Raw genomic sequence first — 12805 nt, 5'->3', positions numbered from 1 at the left:
GTTTGTACCTTTGTTTGCTCGAGAGAATCACTATCTTTGGCTAAAACGGGCCATGCCGCCCGCGGCCAGCACGGCACAACATGGCATGACAAAACGCGGGCTGTGCCAGGCTTGGGGTTTCAGGTCCATGGGCCGGCGTGGCACTGAAGGATTGAGCCGGCCATACCACCTGCAGCCTGTGTGCCAGCCCAGCCTGTGGCACGGCCCATATATGTAATTGTTTTCAAATTTATTATATTATTTTAAATAGACCTTTCATAGTTTTGGCCCAGCCTAGCCCAAGGCTCGGCCTACGGACCAGTCAGCCCATGGCACGGTAAGGGCTTGCGTTGGCTCGAGCTGTGTTAGGCCGACTCCCCAAAATATCCTAGGGGAGGGAGGCACAGCCTGTGGGTCATGCCATGTCGGCTCAGTACGATTGGTTTTATAGGTTTTCTCCCTTTCCCTTCCTTTTTCGTCAAACTAAACACAGCGCATAGAATTTACATATTTCCTCTCGAATTCTCCTCTTTGTTGAGGAAAAATGCAAGGCTTCTACTTGAAGACCTTTGGCAAAGCCTAAAGAACTAAATAAATAAGAGAAGCAATGTTTTAAAAAATGACATGGAACCAGAACCGCTCGAGCCACCGATTTTTGGGTTGACGGTTCGATTGTTCGGCTTAAATGGATGACCCATTCTAACAAAAAATTAATTAAAATAAAAAATGACCAAAACTATTGAACGGGTCGACAGTTCGATCGCTCAGGTCAACAAGTCATTGACCGGTTCAACGGTTTTTGGCTAGGGACCAGGTTTGGGGTAAAATGGAATCGGTTGGCTGGACAGTTCCTAGGTTGAACGGTCTGAGTGTCCAGGTCAACGACAATTCAAAAACATTGGAGAGAAGAGTGTATCCACCCTCCTTATGCTATGTTTGGTTGCAATACAAATTTATTTGCATTGATACAAAACTATGGTAATCCAAAATGATTTTGGTGTAAATTATGATTTATTTTTATTTCAAAATTTATCTTATTTTGTTTCATTACGGTACAAATGAAGTAAAATAAGAATTCAAGCAGAATAAAGTGAAGCCCAAAACAAAATTAAACTAAAATTTGCATTTATACTAATGTAAATAAAGTTACACTGCAACCAAACACAGCCTTAACTTTTTAAATGAGATTTGAGTAGATATTCTCCCTTTTTAATTAATTTTTTGAAATTCAAAATAGTCTTTTGTTTGATTTGATTTTAGGCAAAATACCTAGTATCTACTCTAATACACTTCCATAAGCATGAAATGATACTAAGAATATATTATAGGCCAATCCTGCCAATCCTACCAATCCTAGAGAGAAGAAAAAAAGATAAAAAAACTTTGCTTTTTTTGGGGGTAAAAAGTTGAAGCTCTACTTGGGTCTTAGATAAAGAGAGAAAGCCATGCACAGGAAACACTTGTTTAGGAGTTTTTTGGGACCCCTTTTTTAATATATATATATATATATATATATATATATATATTAAAAAACAATTTTTGAAAAAATAAATAAATTAATTAAACGGAGAAGTACGGACAAGACCATTGCAAATTCTAATTTCTACTGCAGATCTATAACATTTCAAAAGATTAATTACCCCCACCCTATGCTCCAATACCCACATGTGAATTATCATCAATTCCGAGCTGATACTTACCCCAATTGTACTTTGTGCTTATAAATTCTGACATTGGGCTGAACAGTCATTTTTTGGCTACGCATTAATTTCTAACTTAATCCTAAAATGATTAAAGAGACAAGTGTCCTTCTTTTTGTCTTTTTTATGATACAAAATAGCTTCCTTTAATACCATGTGTAAGAGGAAAAGACAAACATGTCAGCTTTTTGACCACTTTTGTAAGAGGAAAAGACAAAAAGAGAAATGACTGATTTTATAGTTCATCATCAAAATATCCTGATTTTATAGTTCCAATTCTACCCCTTCCTAATTTTTTATTTCTAATTCTATCCCCTCTCCCCTAATAGATTTTTTATTTCCAATTTTATCCCCTCTCCTCTTAAAATGACTGAAGTGAATGGAACAAATACATTTTGGGCATCCTATTCCTCCCTAATTTATTATTTCCAATCATATCCCTTGTTAAAATGCCTGAAGCAAAGGGGACAAATAGATTTTGGGCGAACATCCTCATTTCTTCAATATGAGGTTCCTATTTTTTATTTTAATTAAATAATTAGTTTAAATGGAAATTATATTATAATGTTTTTAAATGTAAAGAAATTCTCTCAAAAGGAAAATTGAACAAAAAAAATCTCTAGAAGAGAAAAAATATGTAAATGCTTACTCATTATTGATGTATACCCCATATGCATTTTATATGTAAATTTATTTCAAATTTTTGTAACTTTTAAGTATTTTTTACATGAAATTAATAATAACAAATTTAAAAACTAATTTTTTCAGTAATAAACTACCAAGACGGGCATCTCAGTTTATTTTCACAAACAAGCTGATTACCACTCTTTCTAGACCTAACAAAAACAAATAATCAAAGATTGCTTACATCATTATCAACACACCTTGAAATAACCAAGAAATTAAATCCAATCCCAAGCTATTTAGTTCTGCATAGTTCCATCTGCACATCCTGAACCAGAAGTGACATCATTATAACTATCAGCTCAGCTTAGCTCAGAGAGAGAGAGAGAGAGATATTTGGAGAAATGGATGAAGCTGTGGAGATAAAGAAGGGTAGACCTAATGCCCAATACTCAAAATCCAGTCCCTGTGACCCAATTCCATAAAAAGACTGAATTCAAAAATCACTCTTCCCCCGGCTTTTGCAGATATATCAGTTTTTCTTAACATAAAGCTGATATACATTATATATACCCAACTTGCACCCAGAACAGATCTTGTTTATTTATCCCTTTGCTTAGCCAATGCATCTGTAATTGCATTGGCTATTCTTGCTACCTAATTAAAACTGCAATGCAATTCCCTTTACAGCCTTTATCTCCCTCATAATGCTCCAGTATTGTGATTTCACAAAGCTATCACTTCCTAACCAGCCCAGCAGCAAGACAACATCAATTCAACTAATAGATGATAGATCTATGAACAAATTGAAACAAAAAATGACACAAAATAACTTATAACAACTGGAGTGTTTAATGATTTTATCACTTTTTACCAGTTAATGATTTTATCACCTCTAATATTCCTGCCTTGTTATGTTTCTGGTCTGTTTTTTTCAATAAATGTTTCTGATTTATCACCACATAATGTGGAACCTGAACATCTGGCCCTCCCTCATTGCACTCATCATATGACAATTTAAAATAGTTGGATTAAAATATCATGAAAATTAGTATGAACTAAAATATTATGAAAACAGAATTTTGAATTAAAGTATGTTTGAACTTCAGTTCTCTGCACTCTAGATTGTTTAGTTAATGTATTGTTTTAATTTTTTTGAATGGAATTTATTTATACACTACTTTTTTTGTGCTATTAGTCCAGATTGGCCAATTTTTTTGGACTAGAAGCAATGTTCAAAGTATCGATACAATACGAGTTTCGGCCGTATCATATCGGTACTTAGAAACTGCCGAGACACTTATTTTTTTTTAGTTTTTTTTTTCAAACTTTGGTTTTTTGGAAAAATTATAGGCTGTTTTTTATTTTTTTGGCTTCCCTTCCCCAGCTTAATCAAATACCAGTTTCGGAACTTATTAGTAACCCAATATGTAATCCCCTCTGGTATCGATGTCGGAGGATTAAGGGGATCCCTCAATGCTGCTACAGGCACTCATGAGTTCGGATTGGGTAGTGTGAAGGAAATAATAGAAGCACCCGTCGAAAGTAGTTCAGTTTTACTGGGGCTTCCTGAGTACAAATCCCCTCATGGAATGGCATTCTTAGTTGGTACGACTGTTCTAGCTGTTCTTTTGACGAGTGTAGCGGCTAAGCATATGGTATAGCATTTCGAGATTGGCTTATTTATAAGGAATGAGGGAGTCAGTTTATACAAAAATGGGGTTCGAAACCCCCGGAAACAGGCGTTGGACTGTATCGTTTGTAAAAGATACGATACAATACGTTCGATACGGGGCTATGGTATTGATACTTTGAATCTTGGCCATAAGTAAAGTATAGAAAGTAGAGAACTGTGAAGCTGAAATATCATGATGAACTAAAATATCATGAAAATTAGTATATGAATTAAAATTATCATGAAAACTGAATTTTGAATTAAACTTAAGCTCAGAACTGTGCCATATCTTGAGATTTTCTTAAATTAATTGAATCCTAGTAATGTTATCTAATGTTGGTCATTCCTTAATTCCTTTTCTTTTCCCCTTTAGATATATTATCTATTAGATTAAGCCCATACAAACATGGGTTAGAAATAAATCCTATAGACAAAGAAGATATGTCAGTCTATAAAGGGCACTTATAACTCTAATAATGAATCTCATTAGCAACCATTCCCTTTCTGCAATGTTAATATTGACCTTTAATTATTGAAAATTTTGGACTCATCTCTTTCATGTTTTTGGCCCCATGTGACAATGGGTCATCTAGTTTCTGCATATTGAACACGATTTATATGATGTAGGCTCTTTAACCCTTTGCTCTAGAATGGTGGCAACATAAAATTTTCAGTAAAAATGAATTGAAGTTTCTTTTTAATTCCATTCAACATTTTGTTTGATCCATAAAATTATATTGAAATTTCTTTTTCTTTTTCTTTTCTTTTGTTTACACAATTGTCTTGTTTTTCATTTTTTTCCCAATACAAGTTAAACATTCACATGGTTCATACAAGTTATTGTGGAAGGATTGCTCTTATTGGAATTACCTGCACGTGGTAGTTTCTTAACCTTTCATTAATTTATTTGCCTCCTTGTGCATATACAACTAAAGTTACAAACTAAATACAGATGCATCAATTACGGTACCTGTTTACACTTTTTGCATATTTTTATATATTCACATTTACATTATATATTAAGTGGAATCATTAATCGTGTTTTAAGTTAATTTTGTTTTCTTAACCTTATCAGTCCTGCTCAATTAGGATTAAAGAAATTGAAGTTTATTTTTATTTTTGGTCAAAGCTTCAATAATCAAACAAATTGATGTTAATACAACCAATTAAGAATCAACCTAAGTAACCACACCCAACTTAGTAAGTTCTATACCTGGTTATGATTAATCATTCACTGGTTTAAATTCCCCGTGCATAGCACAGGCCATTCTACTAATTTTCACTAAAAAGTAAAAAATTCATTTTTTCTTCATGAGACCCAAAACCAAGAGATCAAAACTTGGGTGACCAAGCACTCCATAAATGAGGGTAACATTTCCTCACTCACCAGCGAAGTCGAACTTGGATTTGTTCCTGATGGAATATTATCATACCAACTTCACAACACATTCAGCTGTACATGGACATCGAGAACATTTGCCCATAAATGACAACAAATATAAATATAGGAGATGTTTCTAACGTGTAGTTGTAATGTTTTATGAGATTGATGTAAAGAACAGATTTAGATTTATTTCTTATTCTTAGTGGATTAATAGCCAAGATAAGAGAGGTGTCTCTTGATAAAATGGTGTTCAGATTCAGAGGACCAACTAATTAATATTCAGATTCAACAAATACGAGTTTAATATCACCATTTTTTTGTATGATTTCTAATTAAATGGTGTCTGATCTCTATATTTCTTCGTCCTAGAGTGTTGGGTAGGGTTTTTGGTCAAGTTGATTATACTTGCATCATCACACATAATAGGAACTTGATCAAATTTTTACCCATAATCCTCTAAGGTTTGTCTCATCCAGAGCACATAAGTTTCACACCAATCAACTACTATGTATGTATTCTGCCTCTGCGCGCTGTTGAAAAAGCCACTGAAACTTGTTTCTTACTATGTCATGATACAAGTGAATGCCATAAGAAATGACATTGCATCCGGCAAAATCGGCATCGGAGTATCCTATGAGATTGAAATCTAGGGTTTTTAGAAATCATAAACCTAATTAGATGCCCCCTTTCAAGTATTTGAAAATTATTTTTTCTGCTAGAAAAATAGCACGCAAACATACAACAAACATGATATCCAGTTTACTAGCAATCAAGTATGGTAGAGCACCAACAACGTTACAAGGGTGTTCCGTCTCTGTTAAGATAAGGTCCAAAAGCGGTAACAGGGTGTATGAAGTTGGATTGAAACATAAAGTGATTGATAGAGAATTTAAGGCTGCGTTTGGTAGAAGTGTAAAATCGAACCGGAGTAATCTTTTCACCCCGGTTCCATTTTACAAGCATTTGTTAAACATGTAATTTTACACCGAAAATTACATTTTACCGTTAAATTACATCGATAATCGATTTAAAATTACATCGCGCTCTCTCTCCCTTCTCTTTTCTTCTTCTTCTCCTTCTCGCTCGCTCGGTCTCTCTCTTCTCCTTCTCTCTTCCTCCGACGAGAATAGAGAGGCGGCGACAAAAACAGCAGTGGTTGCCTTCCCATGACCGTTTCAGAACTTTTTGAGCTCTCGGAGAGGACGATTGAAGTGGGTGACCGTGGGAAGGTACGCCTATTCACTGTGCGGATTTAACGAAAAACTGTATGGACCAATTCATCGATTTCGCTTTGTAATCTCTCTTAGTCCCCATTCGGTCGGGATCTCGCCGAAATCTGGATGCTCGTATTCCAAATTCAAACAGGCCTTCGTCGATCTACTTATTGTGCTGGTAGTTTCGAAGAAACAATGGTCTAATTTTGATCAATTTCTTTTGCGATGCGGATCTGTTTACTTATTGTCTTGTAGATAATTTTAGAAGTTGGGTTTCTTTGTGCCGATTTCCTTTCATTAAAAACAATATCTCCGTACACTTCCTTTTGTTTCTCTCGGTTAGGCAGGTTAGTAATTCAGAGTTGCAGACTCAAAAGTGGTCTGAGATATGCCTCACTTCATGTTCTCTCTTGGTGATCTCTCCATCTGAAAACAGAACATTTTGAGCTCGACCGGTTGGGGCCGTTCTACTTCATCAGCGGAACTGAGGAGAACTGCCAGAAGGGAGAGAAGATGAGCGTGGTCGTGCTGTCGCCGAGACACCATGGGTCTAGCTTGTCTGCTCCGGCTCCTGCACAAGAGGGACCGACGCTCACCGTCGCTCGCGGTGCTCTGTTTCTTGGCCAACTGGCAAGGACTGCAATTTCTCGGTTGCAATGGACTTTTACACCACTGTTCTTCCAAATGTAGATAAGTGTAAAAACAACACAGAACCAGTTCGACTTTTGCATTTATCCATCTGACCGTTTTTCATTTACTCTAGTGTATTTTTATATTTACATCTCAAACAAACGAAGCCTAAAGAAATTGATTATAGAGAGGAAGTGACGTAAAGGTCACCATTTTGAGAATTGCAAGCAAAAGATAGGCCTGTAAACGGTATATGGAAATTTGAATTTGATATTTGACTTAAATGAATTGAATTTGGGTTATTCAGATTGCATAAATGGTTGAATTCGAGTATGTTTGATTAAGTTTCACTTTTGTTGATTGGGGCCATTATTGAATATTTCTTGTTCTCCATTTGTTTTTACTCTCTTTCTCTCTTCTTTGAAAGATGAGTTTTTTCTTCTATTTTTTTTCTTGTTCTAGATTTTTTGAGGTTTTTTGTATTGTTAACAAATGAGTTTGTATTTTCTGAGGCTTTTCTATGTTATTCACAGGTCATGATTGTTTTTATGTCTTTCTTTTGGATTTTAGGTTTAAGGTTTTCTTTGTAAAATTGGTTAAATCGAACCGAGTTGAATATTCAACATTTTAATCAAAATCGAATTCGATTGAAACTTTTGCATATCCTATGGATCTCGAATCAAATTCACTTATCTTGTAATCAAAATCGAATTCAAATATGGCTTGATTCGATTCAAATTTACTTCATTTACAGGCCTAAAAAGAGATGGTCATTTACTAGTTGACCATTTGAAATTCATTTTGCATGGTGAGGCATTGCATGATAAGGAAAATGGAGATGAGGTGCATCTTCAACTTAAGAATGGGGTTCTTTAAGTTGTTAAACCAACAATGAAGACGATGCCGATGATAATTAATATGAAGTTTTAGCTTCCAGAATCAACAGATTGGTGGGGGAAGAAAAACAAAAAAGGAGGATTTTCACCTTTCTTCGCAATTTGAAGTTGCCGCATACCCTGGTTAATTAAGGCAGTTTTCTCTATGAGTCGAAAGGCATGGATCGTCATCGTTCTATGGTTCATTTGGCATCTGTTGGCTGTTGCATACTAGGACCTTGGCACAGAATTTTTTATTATTTTCCAAGAACCTCGGACAGCGGCAACATGTCTTCCAATGCATATTCAATCCTCAACCAAGATTTTATTGAGCTTTCAGGGACACTCAATGCATGTTGTATTGACAGAAACATATAAACAGGAGAACACTACTCTGTTGGGTTCTCCAGAGATGATGCCACAAACTTTGAAACCTTAGGGTCATTGAAGAAACTTGGAACTCTACGTTTCAATTTGGAAGGAATACAAGTGCAAAACCTGGTATTTTTTATTATTTTGTATTTGTATTCTTTCCGAATTGAGCCTGTGAAACAAACGGACCCCAAGAAAAAAAAAGGGAAATGAATATATTACATTTTTTTTGGTAGAAATGAATATATTACATTTGATGATTATTGACATTGGGCTTGCCCCCATCCCAATTAACATTCTGTCTGTCAAAACAGTAGGGGAAGTTTCAAAGGGCATGGTATGCATTTGAAATTTTGAAGAATAATGGAGGATAAAATAGACATTCCAGTCTTTCTATCATTTATGTCAACTGCCAGGAAAAAACTTGGAGGTTTTGCAAATAGTGGGGAGAGTTTTAGTCCATTTCCTAAAAACTTGGAGGTTTTGCAAATATGGGTCTTTGCTACTTGTCTCTAGAGAGGCAACAGGGTAGGTTCATGGAGGATTTTGAAATTGTAGACTCTACCCACCTCTCAACCCCTACCCAAGGTTCAAATTATCGATACTGTATCGACTAAACCCTGAAACACCCCATGTAGGGGCGTATTCGGAGGCTTTTGATATAATACGTATTGGTAGATACGGGTCGGTACGTGACGAAATTTTTAACTTTGCCCTTACCTGCCCAAAACGCATAATGAATTGTTGGATTCTGATAATCCAAACCCTCTTTGCACATGAAAATGCAAAACCCTCCTTGACCCTACCCTCCTTGCAAGGGTAGGGTGGGTTAGGCTTAGAATTCACATTTAATTTCCTATTATTTCTTTATATATATATATAATCAATAAATAAGTAGAATAACATAAATAAACATCAAAGTTTCTATAATTGATCAAGACATGTAAAAAATACATACACTATCAATTATCCTTTAGATAAAATTCAAAATACTATTAAAGTCAAGACCTAATACATAAGTTCATATGCATTCCAACAACAGCCTATATTATACCTACCTACAAGTTGTAGAATCCCAAAACCCGTCCCCACCCTAAAATACATCCTCATCTCTTTAGCCTTTAGAAATGTCATTTATGGGATAGAACCTAAATGATTTTTAATTTTTGGATAAATCGCAAAGACCATGCATTATGGGGTCGATGATAATTCCTCCTTTAACTTTCATTTGTGACAAAGGCCCCTTTGAACTTTCATTTTGTAACAAATACCTCATGATCTTTCATTTTGTGACAAATACACCATGATCTTTCATTTCTACAAATACAAATATGTAGAGTGTAAAACCTTGTATTTTGTATTGTTTTATACATATTTCTATGTAAAAAATACAAATACAAATATATATATTTTGTATTATTTTGTACGTATTACCAAAATACTCACATGTTTATTTTATTTTTCTTGACCCTTTTCTCTTAAACCTTAATTAACCCAAAAATACCTCCATCTTATCCAAAAGACACTAGCTAAAATAGCAATAATCATTTCATTGACATATAAAAATAAGTTTCTTTAAATTATTGTTTCATTTTCACATGAATACCTTTTTTTCATCTTAAATTATAAAAATTATCCACTCATTTATCCAATAAATTAAAAAAACCAATTTTACATCTATTAGAAAGAAAATTCTACCATTTCATATAAATATCGACTGTGGTAAAAAATCTACAGGAATTTATTGGAAATTGAGAGAACTTTAATATTGTATTTGAAAAACTAATCAATCATAAATTGTTCAAATAAATAAGAAAATAATAGTTTGGGGATTTAAAAAATTAAATAGTTGAATAGAGATTTTTTTGAAGTTAATTGATGGAAATGTAACAAAAAGGGTATTTATCACAACATAAAAGTTTAGAGGTATTTGCAGTAAATGAAAGTTTAGGGGTAATTGTCATTTTTTTTATAATGCCCCATAGGGCAAATTCATTCATCAACAAACTCAGTTTACATATCTTGTACAATGGTATTGACGAGGAAATCAAGAGCTTGAGACCAAGTTTTAACTCTTGTACATGTAATAGAAAATTTAGCCAATTTATGTGCAGCCATGTTAGCTCTTATAGGAATGTGATAAACCGAGTAGCTTGAGAAGCAATGCAGCAATTGTTTGCAGTCAATGACTAAGACGCTAATACACCACGGTGGATCCAACGAATCCACTAACAAACATTTGATTAAAGTGAGGGCGTTGCTCTCAACCAGTGGAGCCTGAAGAGATTAACTTTAGTGGGTAGGAGATTAGAAACACTCTTCTAAATGAAAAGTAGGATATTTTGTGGTAGTAACTTGGTCCTCCAAAATGAATTCCAACTTATGTTTTGAGTCAACAAGTCACTGTTAGAAGATGAAGGAAGTTCATTTAGTAAGGATTTCATACCAGATGAGGTGGAGTAATTACCGCTGGGCGTAGGGAGCCAAACTAATTTATCATTAAAATGAGCTTCCAAAGCAGGCAACCGAATTGAGAGAATTGATTGGATTGTGTTGTGGTCAAAGTAATGGGCCAATTTGTCGTGATCCCATGTTCCCCTGTCATGATTGATGAATTCAGCTACTTTGATCTTGGAGAGGTCTTCACTTACTTTGGTCCAATCAGCTTGGATGCCTGGAATCCAGTTATCCACAAAAACATTTACAGCCCATCCTGACCCTATTAACCATCTACTGTCTTGATGTAAGAATTGTTTACAAGTCATTAAGCTCTTCCAAGTGGTAGAGGTGCTAGCTTTTGATTTTGCTAACCAAAAATTTTGATTTTCTAAATATTTGGCCTTGAGAATTTTTACCCAAAGTGCATTGTTTTCTTTCAGGAACCTCCAACATAATTTCGATACTAATGTCTTATTCCTCATTTCAGTTCATTGAAGACCAATTCCACCCTTATCCTTGGGTTTCAACAACCATTTTCCACTCCTTTTAAGTGAATTTTATTTTATCCTTCAGTTGAGCCCCACCAAAAGTCTCTGCAAAGATTATTGATTGATGAACATGTAGCTTTTGGTAATAAAAGAGTTTGCATATAATAATTTGGAACAACTTCAATGGTTGGTTTTATAAGCACTGTACAACTAACTTGGGAAATAGTTTTACTTTTTCACTCACTCATATTTTGGATTTTTTCCACAATAAGCTAATTGTCAATGACCCCATAATAAATGGACTCTTTATAATTTATCCTTTAATTTTGGACAAATTTTTTAAACTACCTCTATTAGTTAGTTAATTGACAAACTTAACTCTTAATGTTTAACTCCATTAGTTAGTTAATGGACTCTATTAGTTAGTCCATAATAAATGGACTGCAATCATCTCAGAAATATGAAATTACAGCCCGTTCTAATCTACTAGTAACTACTATAAACCGCATCTTGCCCGTGGATCTGACATCAATCCACGGTCAAGATTCAGTACACCCCTGGTAATCTTAACTCCGCCTAAAACCCCCGTCTTTTAAACCCAATACCACCCTCAATCCATATTCTCTACACTTCCCCTATTCCCTCTCTTTTCAACATTCTTTTCTTTGACTCAACCGCAGTAGGTGCAGCGGCAGCTTCGGCACCAACATGAGACACCTCTGTGGCCTTCGTCGCCAATCACCGTGTTGGCAAGCGGCAAGTTCTATCGCATCAAGCGACAAGTTCTATTGCATCAAATTCTCTGCCTTCCAGTACCGTCTTCAGCTGGAAGTCAAAAGGTATGACTTGACATTGTTTGCAAAATGATTTCAGTAATCGGATAGAGAGAGAAGCAGAACGGGGGACAAAGAGGAGAAGAACAAGAGCCCAAGATTTCTTCTTGTTTCTCCCTTCCCATCTCCTACGCCTCTATAACTGCGACGAGAGGTACTCCCCGGAAAACCGTTTCTCCCGCCCAAGATTTCCCATCGTTTCTCCTATCGTTTCCCACCATCGTTTTGTGATGGCCTTTCACACGAAAACCGACATCAGAAAATCTCCCCAGAAAACCGACCTCAGAAGAAGAGCAAGCAAGATTTAAGAAATTTCGTGACGACCTTTCTCATGAAAGCCGCTCGGTATTACTTCGAGCTCACGTCAACCCTGAAACGAAAAGGAAAAGACAACTAGAATCCATATTGGGCAAATGAATTTCACTGTCATCTGAGGTCTGGAATTACAGGAATATCCCCCAGGGAGTATGAATAAAATATTGAGCGAATGAACTGATCTAAGCATCCATATAATCAAAAGCGATTAGCTTAAAGCTCATCGGAGCTGACGGTGCATGAGCTTGTGGTGTAACCCCGCAGGCACCAGATGCAG

At 35.5% G+C, this 12805-nt stretch overlaps 1 long non-coding RNA gene across 2 annotated transcripts; it reads left to right on the top strand.

Moving 5' to 3' along the window:
• Positions 1–6206: 6206 nt before the first annotated feature.
• Positions 6207–7333, top strand: LOC104592814 (uncharacterized). Of its 2 annotated transcripts, none has more exons than XR_016084305.1 (2): positions 6207–6754; positions 7013–7333. It is a non-coding gene; the product is annotated as an uncharacterized LOC104592814 (long non-coding RNA). The 2 variants fall into 2 exon arrangements; XR_734454.2 differs by having other exon boundaries at positions 6920–7333.
• The last annotated feature ends 5472 nt before the right edge of the window (positions 7334–12805 follow it).

Source organism: Nelumbo nucifera, chromosome 3 (assembly GCF_055504915.1).
Source record: "Nelumbo nucifera cultivar China Antique chromosome 3, China Antique-T2T, whole genome shotgun sequence".
Lineage (NCBI taxonomy): Eukaryota > Viridiplantae > Streptophyta > Magnoliopsida > Proteales > Nelumbonaceae > Nelumbo > Nelumbo nucifera.
This window is presented reverse-complemented; position numbering and strand designations above follow the sequence as displayed.